General features: G+C 44.2%; 1 long non-coding RNA gene across 1 annotated transcript; it reads left to right on the top strand.

The window, feature by feature from the left end:
* Positions 1-276: 276 nt before the first annotated feature.
* Positions 277-9086, top strand: LOC140460506 (uncharacterized). Its single transcript, XR_011954127.1, has 2 exons — positions 277-5897; positions 8288-9086. It is a non-coding gene; the product is annotated as an uncharacterized lncRNA (long non-coding RNA).
* Positions 9087-9192: the final 106 nt, after the last annotated feature.

A 9192-nucleotide genomic window follows, 5' to 3' on the forward strand; every position in this document is an offset into this window, starting at 1 on the left:
TTTGGAGCAGCCCAATTTCTACTTTTGCCTTTCGTTTGTTTCTTATGTATTGCAAAATACTTTTACTATCATTTCGAACATTACTGGTTAGCTTACCTTCATATTTGATCCTCTCCTTCCTTATTTCTCTCTTTGTTATCTTCTGTTTGTTTTTGTGGTCTTCCCAAGCTTCTGATTTCCCAGTGGTCTGGCCACTTTATAGGCTCTCTTTTTCATTGATACATTTCCTGACTTCCTTTGTCAGTCATGGCAGTCTTCTTTCCCCTCTTTCCCCCCTTTTCCCCCCCCCCCCCCGATAATCTTTCTTTTTGGGGGGGAAGAACCTCTGTACTGTGTCCTCAATTACACCCAGAAATTCCTGCCATTGTTGCTCTACTGTCTTCCCTACTAGGCTCTGCTTCCAGTCATTTTTTGTCAGTTCCTCTCTTATTGCCCTTTATTTAACTGTAACACCATAACATCAATTTTGCCTTCTCTCTTTCAAACTGCACTCTGATCTCTACCATATTATAATCGCTGCCTCCTAAGTGTTCATTTGCTTTAAGATTTTTAATAAAGTCTGGCTCATTACATAGCACTAAGAATTGAAATATGCTCAGTGAGGCCACAGTTGAGGACAGTTTGTAAGGGGCGAATGGCCTATTCCTAGCCTTTTGAAATTGGTTCTGGCTCTGTGGAAATAGAACCATTGAGTTGTAAAGCACAAAAAACAATCCTTCGGTATGCGCCGACCAGATAGCCTAAATTAATCCATTTGCCAGCACTTTGTCCATATCCCTCTAAAACTTCCTATTCATGTACCTATCCAGATGCCTTTTAAATGTTGTATTTGTACCAGCCTCCACCATTTTTCCTGGCAGCTCATTCAGTTCACACACCAACCTACCTGTGAAAAAGTTGCCCTTTGGGGCCGTTTTAAATCTTTCCCCTTTCACCCAGAGACTAATGCCCTCTTGTACTGGACTCCCCCGCCCCAGGGAACACCTTATCTTTTTCTCATATCCAGACCTGTCAAGATCTTATAAACCTCCATAAGGTCACCCCTCAGCCTCCAATGCTCCAGGGAAAATAGCCCCAGCCAATTCAGCCTCTCCCTGTAGCTCAAACCCTCCAACCCTAGCAACATTCTTCTAAATAATTTCTGAACTCTTTTAAGTTTCACAACATCCTTCTTGTTTAGTGAGTAATAGGCTGTGAACAATCTATTTTGTTCAGGTCGTAAGAGAGGGGCTTTTCTTGAGGCGAATTAACTTTCACACTTTTTTTTAATCCTTGGGTTCATTTTAAATTTTTCCCCTCTCACCCTAAACCTGTACCCTCTAGTTTGGGATTCCCCCTCCCCTGTGGAAGAGACAGGCAAAAGGAATGAGATGTGCAGTCACATAAAAAAAATTGTGGCTCCTCCCTTTATTATCCCGAATTGGCAATTGGACACAAACTCTGGCAGTGACAACCTGCGCCGGTCGCCATTGGTCAGTTGGTGTAAAGTGCGTTCTGATTGGGCGGGGCGTGGACGACGCGCGTCACAGAAGGAGGAGACGGAAAGAAGAAGAAAAACAAAGATGGCGGCGCGAGGCTGCGGTTTTCTCATCGACTCAGCGGGCGGTTTCTGACGGAGGGAGGGGGGCAGACAGGCATCGTTTACCTCAGAAAATACCTTTAAAATACATTTCAAATTAAAGTCGGAACTTTTCAAACAAAAGTTGTGAAGTAAAGGAGACAGTCCCCGGTGGGGTTTATTGTTTATTTTTGTATAATTTCCGGGGCCCGGGAAGGGGGAGGTGACGGTTACCGGGTGAACGAGAAAACAAATTAAAAATGTCGGCGGTGGAGGAGAGAGAGCCGGCGCCCGCGGCTTCTTCGGCGGCGGCCGGAGCCCAGGAGCTCAACAACCCCCCGGAGCTGGAGGAAGGTCCGAGCTCCAAGAAGCGGGGGGTCCGGCTGGAGGCTGGATTTGCTCAAGGCTTGTATCTATTAACTTATTTAAATGGTACCTACTGTATGGGGCTATGGTTTACATTAAAACCGGAGGATCATGTCAGAGTGTTTGTTTATATTGAGCAGTTGTAGTTGGTAAAATACACTCCCTGGAGGAGCATCTTCTGTGATGCTGCATTTCTTACCTTCTGCCCTTCCCCCATTTGTTATCTCACATCTCGATTTTACATTCTTTCGGTCAAATTTAATTTCACATTAATCAGCCTTGGTATTCACTGTGTATTATTAATTAATCTGTTGGATTGTTGTAAAACAAAATTAATGGTGTAATTTCATTTATGATGTCTGAGTTTGACCTTGAATGTGCAGGTGTGAATACCAGTAAGTTGTAAAAATAAATCAAGAGCTTGTCCTTTTTTAACAAAAAGAGGAGTTTAATGATATTATTGGCATTGTCTCCTTTGAGCATGATGATTCAAGTCTGACTAACAAACCATTTCAAGCAGTCAACTAAAGTGTAACTAAAGTTTAATTAAAGTCTGAGAAAATAATTCTGGCAGGCTAAGATTTATACAACCCAAAATACGATTGATTATCTTGTGTATTCCTACCTTTAAGCCGTATTGGAAGGCAATGCGTGGCAGTTTGAGACTGAAACATGGCTGGAAAGAATGTAGATTGATGAGGAAAATCAAATGGCAGAGTCTGGGGCCACAATCTATCAGTCTGACTTGATTGCATGAGTGGTGGTTCTTCAATAGCACGCTCCATGCCATGACCTCAACTGCCAAGAACAAACAAGTGTGAACACAGGATTCTGAGTGCAAGATATATTGTATTATTTCTTTGTTATTGACCAAAATGCTGGAACTCACTCCTGAACATTGTTGCAATCCACATCATATTTGTGAAGCAATTTAAGAGGCAGCTCAGCACACTTTTCAAGGTCAGTTTGGGAAGAGTTGTCGGCACAGCCAATGATATTCACATCTCGTGAAATAGTAAGCAAAGAGCCCTGCGTGATTGATGAGGAAAGTCAAAGTGGCAGAGTCTGGGGCCACAATCTATCAGTCTGGCTTGGTTGCATGAGTGGTGGTTCTTCAAAACCACCTTCCAAGCCATGACCTCAACCACCAAGAACAAACAAGTGTGAGCACAGCATTCCGACTGCGGAATATATCGCATTACTTCTGTTATTGACCAAAATGCTGGAACTCACTCCTAAACATTGTGGTAGTCCACGTCATATTTGTGAAGCAATTTAAGAGGCAGCTCAACACCACATTTTCAAGGACAATTTGGGAAGAGTTATTGGCACAGTCAATGATATTCACATCTCATGAAATAATCAAAGAGCCCAGGGTGTTGGAGACTGTATGTTAGCATGGATAGAGGATTGGCTAACTACCATAGTTGTGATAAGGAGCATGATCAGGATGGCAACTTGTAACTAGTGGCTTACCACAGGGATCAGCGCTGGGGCCAACATTATTTGCAATATATATGTATGAATTACTTGGATAAGTAAAGTGAACGTACTATTGCTAAGTTTGCAGAAGAGATAGTTGATGTGAAAGCAGGTGGTGAGGATGACATTAGATATCTGGAGAGGGATATAGACAGGTTCAGCAAATGAGTGAAAGGTTGGCAGATGGGAAAATGAGGTAATGCAGTTTGTCAGGAGGTGAAGAACTGAATATTAAATGGAGAAAAGTTTAGAACAGAGGAATTTGGAATCACGTCCACGAATGTCTTCATCCAATTTCAGTGAGTAATAGGGAGGCAAATGGGAGGTTGGCCTTTTCAATAGAGTATAAATGTAGGAAGGTTATAGTGAACCTATTTAAGGCCTTCGTCAGGCCACAACTGAATACTGTGAACAGTTTTGGGCCCTTTACCTGAGGAAGGATATATTGGCATTGGAGGCACTCCAGAGAAAGTTGACCATGATGATATCAGGTATGGAAAGAATGTCTTATGAGGAGAACTGAATAGGTTGGGCCTGTGCTTATTAGAAGTTAGAAGAATTGGAGATAACCTTATTGTCACGTACAAGATTCTGAGGAGACTTGACAGGCTAGATGTGGAAAAGTGGGTCAATCTGGGACCAGAGGACATAACCTCCAAACAAGAGATTGCATTTTTAGGACAGATAGGGATTTCTCCTGAGGGCAGCAAATCTGTGGAACTTGATACGACAGAGTGCTGTTGAGCCTGGGTTGTTATTTGCATTCAAGGCTGAGATAGTTGTTTTTTTTTAAATCAGTAAGTGAATTGAGGATTATGGGACAATGGCAGGAAAGTGGAGTAAATGTTTGCCAGAATAATCGTGATCTGAATAAATGGCAGAGTCAACTCAATGGGCTGAATTGAATAGTAAATAGTAATGAGGAAAAGGATACAACTGGCAATTTCAGACAATCCCATCCCTCAAAATATTTTCATACATATTATAAAGCATAGGTTAATGAAGGACAACCAAAACAAACTGCTATGGGAAGGTCATGCCCAACTAACTTGATTTGCTTGTAGTTATAAATATTGTTTTAAAATCCTCTTCAGAGAGGACATTGGTTCCATCATTGTTGCAATACTGCATGCAATTCTGTGCTTTCTGCTACAGGAAGGGTGTTGTGAAACTTGAAAGGGTTGAGAAAACATTTACAAGGATGCTGCCAGGGTTGGAGGGTTTGAGCTACAGGAAGAGGCTTAATAGACTGGGGCTATTTTTCCTGGAGCTTTGGAGGCTGAGGAGTGACATTACAGACATTTATAAAATCATGAGGGGCATGGGTAGGTTAAATAGGCAACATCTTTTTCTCTTGGGGTGGGGGAGTCCAAAATTACAGGGCATAGGTTTAAGGTTAATGGCAAATGGAGTTTAAAAAAGATAAGTGTGAGGTCTTACATTTTGTATAGTCAAATCAAGGTAGGAATTTCATGGTGAATGGCAGGACCTTAAGGAGTGTAGTGGAACAGAGGGATCTTGGAGTACAGGTACACAGTTCTCTGAAAATGGAGTCACAGGTAGAAATTTTTTGGCACATTGGCCTTCATCAGTCATGGCATTCAGTATAAAATACCGAATTAGAGTCGAGATAAGCACACATACCAACAGCCACCAAATCTGTTTCATATGCAGTATTTCAAACCAAGAGATGTCGGGGTGCAGGTTCATAGCTCCTAGAAAGTGGAGTCATTGGTAGACAGGGCGGTGAAGAAGACTTTTGGCATGCTTGCTTTCATCAGTCAGAGCACTGAGTACAGGAGTTGGAATGAATTGTTGCAGCTGTCACAGATTCCACACAACAACACAAGATGGGACCCTGCCCTCCCCTGACTGACCGTCCCTTTGCATCTCAGGGGGCAGACACCCCTTTAATTGTGATGATCAGGAAACATGCCATCCTTCAAAAAAAGGGCTGTGTTCACAAATATTTGGACAGAGGAAGGAAGTTGCAGTCTGGGTGAAGATCAATCTTCATTCAGGCAGAGAGGAAGAGCAGCAGCAGCTTCAGAAGTTCATGGTCCAACTTCTAAACAGACCTTGTCTGATTTGCAGTTGTTTCTGGGCTTGTAATATCGTACTGCAGCATATTGTAGATCTTCAGTAAGAGTGTCAATACTGCACTACAGAGGTCCATTCAGCAACTTGAGTCCATATGAACTCTTCGTGGAGGTATGCAGTCTGCCCCATAACCGTGTTGGTTTACAGTTACATATAGATCTACACAAAGATCTTTGGGATTGAGAGGAAAGAATGTTCCACAGTAACTAGAGTTACGTTCAGATTTTCTATCATGGACTGACTGTGATGACCTTTGCAATCACTTCACAGGAATATTACAAGAGAAGAATTTGGCGGCAGAAATCTCAGACCAAACATCACATCAAAGTCTGACAGTCACTTGATTCACAAGGACATGGATATTGATGGCCTTGAAAACAAAGGGGAGAAGGTCTGTCTGTTTGGTTAGGTTTTAAACGTCAGTGTGACTGGAAACTCAGAGTCTCACATACCCACACACCAGAGTAGTGACTGGAACAAGCTTTACAGACTGAATGAGAGTGTTCCAATTATCAGAGGGTTCACCAGTAACACCACACACATGCTGTAAGCGTGAGCGAGTTTTCAACTGATTGTTAAGGTCTGAGACAGATGAGGGCACCTGCTCCATGGAGAAACCGTGGAAATGTGGGGAGTGTGGGAATGGTTTCCCTTCGCCATCTGCGCTGGAGATTTATCGGCATTTGCACACGGGGCAGCGGCTGTTCACCTGCACTCAGTGCAGGAAAGGCTTCACTCAGTTACACTCCCTCCTGGCCCACCAGTGTGTCCACACCAGCAAGAACCCGTTCATCTGCCCCATGTGTGGGCAGGGCTTCACCAGTCACACCACCTGCTGCCGCACCAGCGGATCCACACTGGGGAGAAGCCGTTCACCTGTCCCATGTGGAGCAACGACTTGTGCGATTCCTCCACCCTGCACAAACACCAGCGCATCCACACCAAGGAGCGGCCGTTCACCTGTCCAGTGTGTGGGAAGGGCTTCACCCAGTCATGCAACTTGGGGAGACACCAGCAACTTCACAAGTGAGATGGCACAGGGATTCGGGTTGGATTCTGCTGTTACCATTGCTGACAGTCACATCTTGAACCCTGTTTAGTGGGTGAAGTGGGAGGAGTAAGGGGTTCCTTTATGCTGACTGGCCGCGCTCTCACCCACTTTACTTCTAGTGGGGGCTGACGCTCTCTGAGCCTGGGATTGCACCTTCCCTACGGAAACAGTCCACAGAAGCGGCTGAAGTGCAGGTAGATATGAAATAGATACATTTGTCTCTGTCCCATTGAGTCTCCAGCACAGTCGATCCAATTGGCCTCTGTCAGTGTTTCTGCTCCACCTGAGCGTCCACCCACCCCTTCATCAGCAAACAGGTATCCCCTGCTTTTTGAAAGTTCACTTTACCCCCTACCCCACCCCCGCCCAAGCCTGTGCCAATTCTTAATCCTAACTTAGACCTTCTATTTATTGCTGATGCCTGGTTTCAGTCCCTGTATTCACCTCCCATTCATGTGTCTATCCAGATACACCTTAAGTGTTGCTAAAGTGCCTCTTTCCACTACATCCACTGGCAGTGCATTCCAGGCATCCACCATCCAACTGTGTGAAAAATCTTCCCTTTCAATTCTCCCCCAGACTGTCCCCCTCTCACCTTGAACCTGTGCCCTCTTGCAGTTGACTTTTCCACCCTGGGGGGAAGCCTCTGAGTATCTTACCGACTATCTGGCCCAACACCAAACATCCAAAGAATAATCCACACAGACCCATTTCCCTATCCCTAATAGTCGACAATTACCCCTGAATAACGTACCTAACTTTCACATTCCTGAACACTGTGGCGCAATTTAAGCATAGACAATCCAACTTAACCTGCCAATCCCTGGGCAGTGGGTAATTTAGCATAGCCACTGCATCCTAACCTGCACATTTGGATTGTGAGAGGAAACCGGAGGAAAGCCATATCGACACAGGGAGAATGTGCAAACTCCACACAGACAGTCACCTGAGACTGAAATCGAACCAGTTTCCCTGGTACTGTGAGGCATCACTGCTAATGATTGAGCCACCATGCCGTCCCCGTCCAGCCAATCTGTGTATCTCATCATTTTGTTGAGGTCATCCCTCCGCCTCCATCTTTACAGTGAAAATACTCCAGGTTTATCCCATCTCTTCTCATAATGAGACCTCCAGACCATGCAATGCCCTAGTGAACCTTCTCCATAGCCAGTATCCATATCCTTCCGGTAGTGTGGCAACCAGAACTGCACGCAATATTCTGAATGTGACCGGAATAAATAGCTCTAACATAACTCGCCAACTCTTACATTCAAGGCAAACGTGCTGTGTGCCTTCTTGATCACGTTACCCGCCTGTGTTGCCACTTTTGGAGATCTATATGGTCAGATCCCTCTGTATGCTAGTGCTTTAAAGTGGTCTGAAATTTATCGTACAATTCGTGTATTTCCTATGTATCTGTATCCAGCTTCACCTTAATTGTGTTCCGCTCTTTATCTCTTTTCCCCCATCCTCACCCCTCCACACATCAGCATATCATAAGACTATAGGAGCAGAAATTATGCCATTCAGCCCATTGAGCCTGCTCAACCATGGCTGATAAGTTTCTCAACCCCAATCTCCCCATAACCTTTGATCCTCTTGATACTCAAGAACCTTGTTATCCCATCTTAAATATATTCAATTATCTGGCCTCCAGAGCCTTCTGGGGCAGTGAATTCCATAGATACACCACTCTCTGTCTGAAGTTCTTCTTATCTCTGTTCTAAAAGGTCTTCCCTTTTCTTGAAGGCTGAGGAGGAGGCAGAGAGGAGCGTGGTATGCACCTGTAAACTCCAGAACTTCCCCAACTTCACGAGTCAACAATAACACTTTCTGGAGCAAGAAACGAAAGTGTGACACCACAGGAAGTGAAATTAGGCCATTCAGCCCATTGAGTCTGCTCCACCATTCACCCATTCTCGAGTATCAAGGGGCTCAAAGGTCACAGGGAGAATGGGGTTAAGAAACATATCAGCCATGATTGAATGGCAGAGCAGATTCAATAATATAAATGGCTTGTTAACCATCCCTGGGAAGGAGGAGGCAACACAATAAGTTGTTTCTTGGGACAGGTAAGATAATGTTATTTAATACTGGTGTGACAAAATGATAATTAATTCTGCCTGTAGAAGGAAAGCCCTGACATAGAGGGGTTAATTGCAGGGCAGGCTGTTTCAAACAGACAGCTAACCCTCAAGGATAAGAAGGTAAACTACAGACCTGAGGTCTCCAGCAATGTGAGGTGATGTTAGAGTCTTAAAAAAAAGTCACACCACAGATTTGAAATTGAGGAACTACCACCAAAATTCAACTCCAGAATGATACAGCAGCAGCAGTACTTAGAAGAATAATACTGCATCAAACCCCTGGACACTTCCAGAGATGGGCACTGTCGGTGGAAACCCAGTTAAATTTAGACATCAACTGGGTGATAGCCAAGTTTGGGGGGGGGGGGGTGAAGCTGAATGAACTTGAGAGGTTTTATTTGTGGTTGCTACGTGCAATAAAGTGCAAATCATTGTTTCAGCAGTTGATTATCTGTGCGGTTTCTGAGTAAGGAGCCAAATTAAGGTTATTCACCCACAACCACACAATGAGGCTGGGATTAATATTGACTCCATTGCATTCAAGAGAA

This window comes from Chiloscyllium punctatum, chromosome 36, assembly GCF_047496795.1.
Source record: "Chiloscyllium punctatum isolate Juve2018m chromosome 36, sChiPun1.3, whole genome shotgun sequence".
In the NCBI taxonomy this organism is placed as follows: Eukaryota; Metazoa; Chordata; class Chondrichthyes; order Orectolobiformes; family Hemiscylliidae; genus Chiloscyllium; species Chiloscyllium punctatum.